The 12483-nt window shown below is 33.0% G+C and overlaps 1 pseudogene; it reads left to right on the plus strand.

Annotated features, from left to right (window-relative positions):
• Positions 1-6531: 6531 nt before the first annotated feature.
• On the plus strand, positions 6532-11446 carry LOC138306477 (uncharacterized; annotated as a pseudogene).
• Positions 11447-12483: the final 1037 nt, after the last annotated feature.

Consider the following 12483-nt stretch of genomic DNA (forward strand, 5'->3'; position numbering starts at 1 on the left):
AATAACCAATTTGAATGTCATCTGTTAGGCAGTTGCTACAGGAAAACAGAATTCACTATTTTAATTAATTATTCAAATTAGTATTTTAACATGCAAGATGTATTTGGTGTTCAGTACGGAAAGTATCTGTGCTTTCCTAAGTCTCGCACCGAAATAAAGTTGTGTTGTAAGATACTTACTATGTTATCTCTATGTATTCAGCTGTAAGCCTGCTTATTCTGGAGTTCATAGGGAAACCAGAGACATTTGTAGTAACCATGAATACAGTGAAATCATTATCATACATGGGGGTTTAAATTTCGTAAGCGAAAATTAAGTATTAAAAATAAATTGGACGTCACAATTACCAGTCGGTGCAGTGGGTCATGGATAATTTTTTTGTATTAATATCGTAACAATTGAGCAAATAGTATTTACATATGCAAACGTAGGACATTGCAAGAAATTCGATATATGCATCGTATTTCTTTACATTGTCAATATTATCTTTGGATGATATGTGTATAGATGTATACCCAGAATGAACCGGGCAGCGATCAAAAAGCCGGCCGATCAGGTCACTTATAATATACCAGTTTTGCGTACATTCCATGATATAAAACACATTAAGAACAAATTAAAAAAAAATATGCTGTAATTTTTTTAGAGAGTTATTACATGTTACGTGTTGATTTATCTGTGCAACAATACACATTTGACACATTTTGATTGAAATAACAAACACATATGAAATGAATAAAATACTAAAAAATAAATGCAATATGATTACGTTGTATAGATTACAAAATAAATAAGTATTAATGTAGTGTTAGCCAGACTTTTTTCGTACTATTTCCCAACGGACTATTATTCCAAATTAATATTGCAACATAAAATGTTTCTATTTTGACGTCATGATAACGTCGGGTTTTCGCGCCATTCTCGGTTTTTTATTACATAGTCGGTTTGAAAAAAATGAATCGGCCAATCGCCATTTCGGACTCAGAATGCCAGATGAAGTATGAAGAATAAAAATAATAGCATTACTCCTATCTTATATAATTTATTAGGCTTGTTTATTAATCTGAAGAAATATCCTTTTGTAGCTTTGTAATTAACTATATTTTAAATTTTCTATGGGTTTCCGGGGAGGACCGAGGCACAGTGACTTAGAGATATAAAAAAGTTGTTGGAGTGATTCGTCAATTTGGGTACGTTGCTTTGTCTGTGGAGTAAAGGTATTTATCAGTGAATAATTGATGTGTTCTGCGATAGCTGGCTCATGGTTATATAGTTGCTAGTGTCTGTATACTTGCGTCCATTGTGTGGCTTGCGCTAAGAAACAATAATTTAGCCTTATTTCAATCATTTATTCTTGTAACCTTTTTTATTTTATCCCAAGCTTTTGAAAAATGTCAAATTAATATGTATTCGGTTATAAGTTTTCTTTATAATTTTCTTGTACCTGTCCTATGTACATGTATTTGTTACAGCTACCACGGAACACGGCTTGTCACCAAGGCAACAATTATGTCTGTTTACAATTCTTCTTTCGCGTTGTTTGTTTACAAATTAATTACGGCGATTTTGAAATATCTTTTGTAGTCATTTAAAAACTTAATCTACATATATTATATAATTTTAGCAGTGCATTCCGGTGTTTTCTTTGCATCCGATTCTTTCCGGGACCGTTGTGGTGAAAATGCCGACATGGTATCTCTAAAACATAATCAAAATCATATGACATATGATGAATGTTGTTAAACGTTTTAGCTGGCAGGTTTATTACACTAACTGTTGTGATAATCCAACCCTGTGTCTATGGTATGCGATGCAAGTCAAGAACCATGCTGCTGGGGCTCAATAAACGTGTTGTTGAATAATGTGGGTTATTTTTAGTCCGCAGATCACTGGAAGACTTTGTGTTGTTATTATTGAATGTGATAAACTTCTCTGTCAAAACTGGGAGGTTTAGGATTTTAAATTCTGTTCATAAAGTAAATAGAGAAAACAGTGATTTGATATGTTCGTGGGTTTCCAAACAACGAACCTCGAAATTGCCGGGGTTTTGACAACTCGCAGAACATCGTTTCGTTAGGTTCTTTGTCCACCTGATATTCAGGCCTGTTTGGTATCTTGAGCGTATTTTTATGGATTTTATCGTTTACTTTAGCTTCACATGTATGTCACAGGTTCACATATAGATCTATATAATTGTACACATTATCCTAATAATTGCGTGTGCTATCATCGCCTCTGTCGCATCTGTAGCCTATGTTAAGCATTTTCCGGGGCTTGAGCCTAAGTCATTCGTTTTCTTCATATCGTCTAAAAATTATCTGTAATATTCCAATATTACTAACATTCTCTATATAACACCCTTTATTCAAACATTTCTGTCTGGTTTCTAAATGTACAGCGATAGGCACGCATCCCAGATAGTTCATTCAAACTAAAGCGGCCGTGGCGTTGATTTTTTTTATTTTTTTTTTTTTTGTGCGCGTTTAAACTAGGTTAAAATGTAAAACAATGTCAAAAATGTATTCTCACGCTGGTCACCGAGAGGACAGCGCCGTGAACCCATAGCATCTTCATTGGGAATGACAAAAGTGATCGGAGGGTTTACCAGTTTTCACTGAGGCGGAGCGAAGTGGAAAATGTAAAATATTAAGGTAATGAAAGAAAAATAACGGAACTACTTTTATATGAAAAATATTCACCTTAAATAAAATATGAACTTAACCTGAAAAATAAAGCATATCAATATTTTTTTTTCTTTTATTCTTTCTCGACGAATTGCTATATTTTCAAACTGTGAGTTTAAAACATTTCTTATAACACCGGGTTGTTTTTTACTCTCTCTATTACAATAACTTTGTTACCATAAATGTGGACTTCCTTTGTACTGGAACGAGGTTCCAATTTGTAATTTTAGGATCCTTACATCAGTGTTAATTTCACATGTTATTTATGAATTCGAGTATGGAAAAGGTTTTATCCTTTCTACACAATTTTGAACATTAGTTTTCTATCTCATAGCTATTAATATTGCTACACAACTAAGATTATTTTAACGTCTAAAAGGTAATTCACAATCAGACAATTCCAGCTGAGGTCAGCTATTTTTTCCCACCGTCCTCGTATATTAATCCTGATGTCACGTCACTTTGTCTGAAGTACTTTTTACTTGTTTTTGTCTGTCGTCATAATTGGAATTTTAAGCCAATTGTAAAATCGCAATGGGTCATAATTACATTAGAGACATTACACGAACATTTTACAAGGGCGGAATAGTTATTAAATATCACGCGGAGTTTGTGATAGAAAATACAGATGTTTCATTCTCGAATTATTCTCTATAATGTGCGCACGAAGTTTTGTTTAATCCATACACTGTAATTTGAGTTTTCCACATGAAGCTCACTGTTCTTTATCTTTACAAAGAGTATTATTAATTTGGACCTTATATCCTCGGGATTTTGTTAGGCAACTTCCATTTACCGTATTTATTGACAGATTTATATTGAAGTCACAAGGCAGCATCTCAAATCTTGTCCTCGTATGTGGACTATATATGATTCTTTGACATAATATGTGTATATTTGAGGACTACAATATAGTGAATCCTCACAAAAGTTCATTCCTTACGTATTAGCACTTTTGTTTTATTCTAAAAGTACACCCAAAATAAGGTATCAATCAGCAAAAAGTTTCGTAAGATTCAGCCACATTAATAATTTGAGTATTTGTTGGATGGAGTTAAATATTATGGGATGTTTTCTTACGTTGTTTCGAGTCCCGTTGTTGAAGTTTCTTTTTTCGACATCAATGATTCAAACGAGATAGTTATGGAGAGTTTACACATCCAATCACAATCAATCTATCACGTCGCAGGTTGCCTGTTGCAAAGTCTTTGTTCCACAAATTTACTATTTTCTTTTCTTTGTAGTTCTTTTATGCGGGAAATTTTGGAGTGAAAAGACCCCATTTGGCCTCGGGCATTTTGGAATATGTCTCCCTTTTCTCTCTTCGAAGCAGGATGCAAAGTTTGTACCACATTTTTTGCTTAAATTGGTGTTTTACTTTATATCACCATCTGGCGCAGTTATTTTGTTTGGTTGTTATCGAAAACTAATTTTTGCTCTAATTCTTTTACCAGAATTCGTTGGTACATTAACATATTATGCATTAATGTGTATACATTTTTGTCACTTGTATTTTAAATATTTTAATAGTAATTTCTAGCCCTCTTGTTAGTTTTTTTACGCTGTAGTTGACAAATTATTGAAATCTGTGTACAGAACATATGTTAGCATACGATCCCACCCTCCCTTCCTCCTTTTATCTGCGCTTAATTTTGTACTATCAAATAATTTCCAACTGTATAAATTGAAAAAAAATTTCGCAATAAGTTTAATTACACTTTTTCTAGAAAGGGTTTAAACCTCTGCGAAAATAGGAGCTGAGTTGAAATATGAGGCTTATTAAGTCCGATTTCTGCTATATCTAAAAAAAACCATAAAAAACTACTCGGAAAATTATATTCTGCAAAATCACGTAGCATATCAGACACCTCATTAGGGGAATTATTTATTCTAATATCTCTTGGTATATGGCTCACAAAAACGAGGGGGGGGGGGACGGGAAATTCCCATAAAAACGCAAATAATTTTGGTCCAATTAAGGTATCGTTGTGTGACAAATAGCATGAAAACGAAACACACTATAACTATGTTTTTTTCTTTCTATTTCTTCTATGTTATGAACCTCCTATCTCTAAAATTTCCTATATAAGGAATCAAACTTGTTAACAAGAAAAAAATTGACTTCTAGTGGTGTACATCCTTAAGCTATATCAAAGAATATTTATGATAGAGTTGGCACAGTCAGTTGTTGAATGAAAGTCGATGATTGTCTAACATAAACTCCCATTTTATAACTCGGTCGCAATCGTGGGTCGAACGAACCGTCGGAAGTGTTCATAATGGGACGTTTACGTAGTTATGTGCTAGTTACCTGGCGTTTTCTCGTCAAACAGACGCGTTACAATGTCAACGTCGGCTTTATTTTGAAAGGTGGGTTCCACTTTGCCAATGTGAAATATTTTATTGATTTTTTCGATCAAATGTTACTGAGGTCATCTTTCTTCTATATTGAACTTCTCAAAAATAAGCTCCTTTCCCTTCAGCTTGATTTACTACAGGACTTCTTTATTTCAAAAATTCTCCATTTATTAATTCATACATTAGCATCAGTAAAGATTAAGGAGTAATTTTTCTTTTTTAACAAGTTCATTTATATTACTAAGGCATCTGAGGCATTACTTCTTATCCGTTTCTAATGTTTCATTTCAAGTTGATGCGGAATTTGTTTTTCACAAGGTCAGCGGGGGGAATTGATTTAAAATCGGCAAGACACAGATATTGCTGCGGTGAGTGGTATGGCATTTACATATTTCAGAATTTTTTCTGGTCAGATCTTAAATATCATATGGGGAACCGGGCTTCAGACATACATGCCTATTACTACACCCTCTCCACTTAAATTATTAACCAGGGCTCAATCTCATGAAACATTCCAGTTACGTAAATGAATATTCTTAATTTTAAATTTCTCTCATCGAAACAGTATTATGAAAGTTAAGGAAATAACCTTAAAAATAGGAGGATTTTCCTTAATATTATGTTAATACTTTTCTATGGAGAAATGATTAATGTTAAGGGATTCCTTTTTTATTTAAGGAATGTTCTTGGAAATTGGGGTCCTGTACATATTTAATTAATCACAATTGATGTATATTTGAATATGGATTAAATTTGTGCATTTACCACTGTTATCAAATATATGATCATATTCTAAAATATCACGCTAAGGTATTGGTCTAACAATGATAGACATTTATAAGGTACATTCCGTATTATGTATTTAAGTTTCTTATTAATCCATTAACTTAACTTAATGTAATTCTAATTAATATGTGCCATAACTGAGCCGCAACATTTTTTATACGTATTTTTACTGTCAATTTAGAAATCATGATTTACAAAACCATAGGGTTTGATAAATTCATGCTGTTAAAAATCAATTAAAAGTCACACAGCATCTTTCCGATGCCTTAGAGAGAAAACCCACACACTAAACCAATTTCAGACTGACCGCCCTGAAATCCTAATAAGCAAGTCTACGGAAACATTTCACCCCTTTAGTGAGCAGCTTGCGAACAAAAGGGAACTTACCTGAATTTTGGTTTGATTTTTGCGACGCGGGTCCCTATAAACATTAATTATATCACGTGTTATTTAATGCCACTTTTATGCTTTTTATTCCTTGCCATATCGAAAATTGGTATATATATCGGTTGAAGAGAACACGAATCGGGACACTTTCAGTTCGAATTATACAAGGTTTCACTTTTATGTCTTTTAACGAACCATATGATTAACTGTGGTTACAAAGTAAGATAAACTAAATATTAATTGTTTCTGTATCCGTCTATATATTTACAAGAGTTTTATATACCGGTGACCTTATTGACTCTTTTAGGTGTGAACAGGCAAGACACCATGGTGTTTATGAAAACCTATTGAAATATTCATTGAATTAATGGCAATGGTCAAAAAATCACGAGCGTTAGATGTCGAAACAACTCCAGAGAGAACAGAAATAGTAGAATCGTTAGTCAAACTGCCCGAAATTAGCATTAAATCATATTTACAAGAAACACAAATGGACGAAAATATGGAAAAAAGTCTTCATGTTGGAACTAGCTGATCGACTCAGGCAAAAACATGCTGACCTGAAGCCAACCATTGTCCCAGGTCATCAATACGAAGGTAACGGTACACTCAATCACGAGTGTTCATTGTATATTCGGTATCGGTCGTCCAAGCTGAAGAATATGACTTCCATGGACTCGGTCTCGTGAAGCTCCGGAACCCGTATGTTATAAGTAGATCGAACACATTTGCATCCGTAATGGAAAAATGCTTATCGGAGGACGAAGATGTAGAGAAATTACCAGAAGAAGATGCAGAGCTATCGAATGAAGATGCTAAAAGAGTGAAAGAAGCGATCAAAACCCATCGTGATGATCTTTGGCTTAGACATAGTAATTTGAATATAATTACGGGAAGACAAATTAAAAGGAATACAAATGGATGTGATATCCAGGAAGTATGTGTGATCCTGTATTGTAGCACAAAGGGAGTCATCCCGTTGGGAGAAGATGAATTTCCACGGACACTCTCCATACAAAATGATCGCCATATCAAGGTAGTTGTTCGCGAAGGTTTCTTCGATTTCGGTGTCTATAGATCTGTACCAAGCACGTGGCCACATTCCACTCTCAAAATGGGCTGTGAAATGGGACGGTTGACTCCCCAGTTTGACGCCAGCGGAAACCCTGCCTGTAACAGTAGCGGCACTCTTGGTCCCTTCGTGAGATATAATAACAATCTTGGGTTTCTTACTTGCTCACATGTATTGTTTGATATCCCCACCTCATCACATACTATAGATTACACAGCAGTAGATTCCTCTTTGATTGATGTAGTCCAGCCATCAAGTGATGCGACGCCTTTTGTCAGTAGTACACCATGTGGAGTTTTAGAGAGGGCCTTATTCGATCCAACACGCACCATAAGTATTGATGCTGCGGTTGTGAAGCTAACCGACCAATCAAGAGTACCTTCTGCAGGTCAATTCTCGAATGAACGTCACAGTAGTTACAAAAGCCCAGGTACTGTAATATTATCTTTTGGTGTTTGTGTCATGCTGTACGATATATATTTTTCATTTAAAATTAATAACCAAAAACCCACTGTAATATATTTTGTATTTAAAAACAAATTACAAGAACATCTGTACATTTATAAATCAATTGGTATATTTTTATTTGGCCTGAACGATACCATGTTCCCTGTTAGATGCAAAAAAAAGGTTACTATTACACAATCTAAAACAATGAACTTTCAGAAAATCACTTCGCTTACACATATTTTACTCGCCTTATGTCATTTTTAGGGATCCTTAAATTGTTTTAAATTATTAGCTATACATTAACGCCCATCCTCTCTTTTGTTTGTAAAGTGATATAAAAGATAATACACAACGAGTGTTTATTGGATATGAAATGAACAAATGAGTTTTATTTGCATTTGTTTTTAAAAGAGAAGACAGAAGCTTTAGCGAGTGTCTATTTTAAATTCTACAAAATGACTTAAGTATGTGAAATAAATTCCATATCCAATATCCACGAGTTGAATGAATTAGATAATCTACAATGCGATCAGATAAAATCAACGTTTTTTTTGCCGACAAATGCAACTAAGCTGTAGTGATACATTCATATGCAAATAGGTGCTCATTGATATTCAAAAATCATAATTGCATAGAGAATGTTATAATAAGAAATGCTTATAATTATAATAAATATTCCTTACATTCCTATTTAATGATCATTTCTTTTTAGATTTTGTATAAGTACTTATAACAATAAACTTGTCGATGTCCAATTACACGCGGGCATGTTTACGGACAAAGTAACATATTCTTCCCGCCAAATTATCATCAAACCATTATGACCATATGTGATGTTTATATCCTTTAATTCTACCAAATTCGTCTGCAGAATACTTGCAAGGCGATATATAACATTGATGAGAAGACAATAATGAATTTTAATCGATGGTTTATTACAATGGGAAAACATGAATGATTAAGAAACAATCACGCATTCGGTTTGTCCTGCTATAGTATGATTTCATTCAATAATTTATGACGTTAATCATTTATATCTTGACAATGGAAAAATTCAGGCCAGAGTTTAAAGTTTCAACCAATCCAAAGTCCGCACGGTCATATTCTACTAGTGGTATATCATAATATTTATCATTTAACACCAAGCACTAGTTACATACAATGGCCTGAGAGTGAAAAAACGCTACTTCTTGTGGTAGAAATATAAATAATAAAAAAAATCGCTGTCCATTCCAAATATCGATATCTACTCAACTTTATCTTTCGCCAGGGCCACCAGAAAGACACATTAGTCCTTAAATAAAAAAGCATACATGCAGTATATATAAATAGTCCTGTGTCCATGGCCATGTGGTACATTTACGGTTCTTGATTGTGATGTCTGGTTACATTTAGAGATGCATTTATATACCCTTAAAATATAGCTAATGCAATCTGATGCAATTCTTTCAAGGAATTTAATGTAGGTTCTCTATAAGAATTTGATTAATGTAATCATCTCATCGAAAACATATTTATATATGAATAAATCGCTTTATTGTTTCTCTCCTCAGGATTTGACGAACTTCCCGAATACAACAGCGGAGCTATGTTGACAAGTGCTCAAGTCAACCACTTGCCATGTTAACCAAATGTGGTAAAATTCGGAAGCAGGACAGACGTGACTAGGGGAGCATTAAGTGTATTCGGTGCTGATGTTCGAGCGTTTTCAACAACACTAGGTTTGCCAAATAATGCCGGTGGAGTAATGATGAAAAACCAATATTTGGTCATAGGTATTCATCCAAGTACAAACTTCTTCGACGGAGGCGATTCTGGTTCTGGTGTATTTTTTCAAGACCATAATGGACAACTGCATTGTGTCGGCATGGCAATCGGGCATGGTGTGCTAGAAAATTACCCATATAAAGTAGGAGTTGTCACACCAATCGATGCCATACTACAGGAACTGGGTCCTAACATCTCCCTTGCCACATTTCCATAATTGTTAACATACATTGGATATCAGTTTATTGATAGAAAATAGATAATACAATATTTATGTAATCATAATATTTAGTAGGGTAATTATTGTATTCACCTTATTTAGGGCCCAGGACGCTTTAATATTTGTAACAAAGGGGCGCTTATTAATGAACCATAATGTAAGTTTTAGACAAAAAAGCAGCCATACTTTAAATCTTTTTGTACTCATGGTACATTAATCTTTTACAGAAAACATATATATGCCTGTTATCTTTTGAGACGCATTTTTATGTCGTGATTCACATGACTAGCAAGTGCATGTAATATGGGATAAAATGCTAATGCCAGTGGCATCATATGTTGTGAAACATTGTTTTTACAACTTCGACTCTTATCTAGAAAAGAGGAAAGGCGCTAATTATGGTAAATACGGTTTTTTATTTTGATATTGCATTAGATACGTCTTAGAAGTTCGGTTTTGACGTAACAATAATACTTTCCCAATATGGCATATGTTAATTGTCACTATTACGTTTCTTGCTTGTATAGGTATTTATTAATATATATTTTAACTGTTAAAACTAAAAACAAAATTCTCATCATAAGAACAAATAATCAAACAGACGGAAAATGCATCACGGATCTTTTTTTAAATAGAGTTTCAAACAAAATAATATTTTCAAAGGTTTTTTTAACTGTCACCCTATGGTATGCTAATAGTTATTTAAATGTATTTAACATTGATTAACAAATAATGAAGTTGTATATGTAAAATATGGCAATTACGTTCATGTTGAAAATTGCATGCCACTAATGTATGATGTTAAATTATGTTTAATCTATAATGATAACGTTTTAAGAACGCGGTATATAACTATGATAATTATTGAATCATCTGCTGTTCGTGTGACATATAGTTTTAGAATTTGAAATTTAATCTCCTAAATGAAGTTGTGAATTATTAATTTTGTATTTGTTTCTTCTTCATTTCCCTCTTAATTTTTCGATACATTTCTAAAAATAGTGCGCGGATCTTAAGAACATTTATACCCAGGTCACACTTTCACATATCGTCTCTGTACTACGGATTTGATTTCACGGATGACCTCGGGTAAGCCAGTTCTCAATGTCTTGTACGATGACGATACGGCTTCACAAAGATGTGTGGATGGGCCGTCAAGGATATACTGAGGATAGTCAATGAAATAAGCTATTTGGCAACAAAAGTGAAACATTGTTACAGTACAAGGACAACTTGGCATTCGAATAATCGCTTTCCTTAGATAATCACAACTCTAAAATTTGAATGAGGGAAAGAGCATCAACACGTTCTGTTAATGAAGCAAACACATACACAATTATTGTGCCTTATGAATTATACAAATGAAAGATTATCTCGAAGTGGCATGTTTGTACAGTTGTTTTAATGACATATGGAGTACCTTTAGGTCTCCTTAGACAGATTTTGTTGTCATTAAAATGATATCTCTCATTTATATATTGCCAAGTTTACTGATATTCGTGTCCTCATCTTGAATCCAATCAATGTACTTATGCATACTTCTCTATAATTTTGTTTAATTTTGTTGAAACCTTTTTCGAGCAAAATGTTGTATATAATTTAGATTTAAAAAAATCTTTAATGTCAAGTATTTTACAATGATATGAATACTTATATTATCATATTTAACAGAGGCATCACAATATCTTTTACAATATCTGCCATGCAGCATGTAGGGTTTTTATGAAAACATAGTGTTCTTATCATTTGCAAGTAAGTTTACTTCCGATGGATATATTTTTGTATATATTTTTCGCTTACTTTATCATTTTTTTTTTTTGTTTTAATGTATATACTTACTCAATTGCAATATTAGAATTAACCGTGCAAGAATTCTTGCACAGTTAAATGATTTAAATCTATACATTCTATGTATGATTACATATGCCATCACACGATAAAACAACGAACTATGGGTCAGCTATGCATTGATAATATCAAAAAGGATATTTTTGTTTTCCTCTTGAAGAAATCAATTAGGAATATTTATATTTTTTCACTTCACAAGATATATTAAGGGCAGTATGTTTTTTTAAAATTTATTTTGTTTTTATTATGGAACTCCTAATGAGGCAAACCAATGTAAATCATTACCTCGAATAATGTATTTATTAGTTAAAAATAAAATTGTATGGATGGGTTTTGATTGATGAAGGATTTCTAATCCTTGTTTGTCGCAATCTGGATATTCCATTCGAGACCAGATTAAAGCAATCTGAAACCATATAGTTGTTAATTTGACTCGAAGTATTCCGTCAAAATTGTCTTACTTATATGTATCTTACAACAATTTGTTATGGACAAATGTCTGAAAATAAATATAGAGAAGAAATCGTTAACAATGCATGTAACAACACTACACCAAATTAAAAAAGAAGATAAATTAAAAGGATCAATGATCAAGAGCATAATGGAGAAAAGTACTGTGAGGTTCGAATGAATGTGATTGCTAATGAACAAAATGTCAATTGCTTTGAAACATGGAGCAGGGAAGTACTCTTTTCTTTTGATATGGAATGGTTAAATTTGTGTAAAATCAAAAAAAAAAAAAAAAAAAAAAAAAAATCGGCAATATATAAAGCACACTTTGTGTGAGGTTTTGATGCATAATTCATGAAGAAAATGTAAATGCTTATTTTTCAAAAGCTGTATATGTAGATGATATATGTCAAAAAGTTGGTAATATGTTAAAATGTAGGTTTTTTAAATTCATAACACTT

Source organism: Argopecten irradians, chromosome 13, assembly GCF_041381155.1.
Source record: "Argopecten irradians isolate NY chromosome 13, Ai_NY, whole genome shotgun sequence".
Classification (NCBI taxonomy): domain Eukaryota; kingdom Metazoa; phylum Mollusca; class Bivalvia; order Pectinida; family Pectinidae; genus Argopecten; species Argopecten irradians.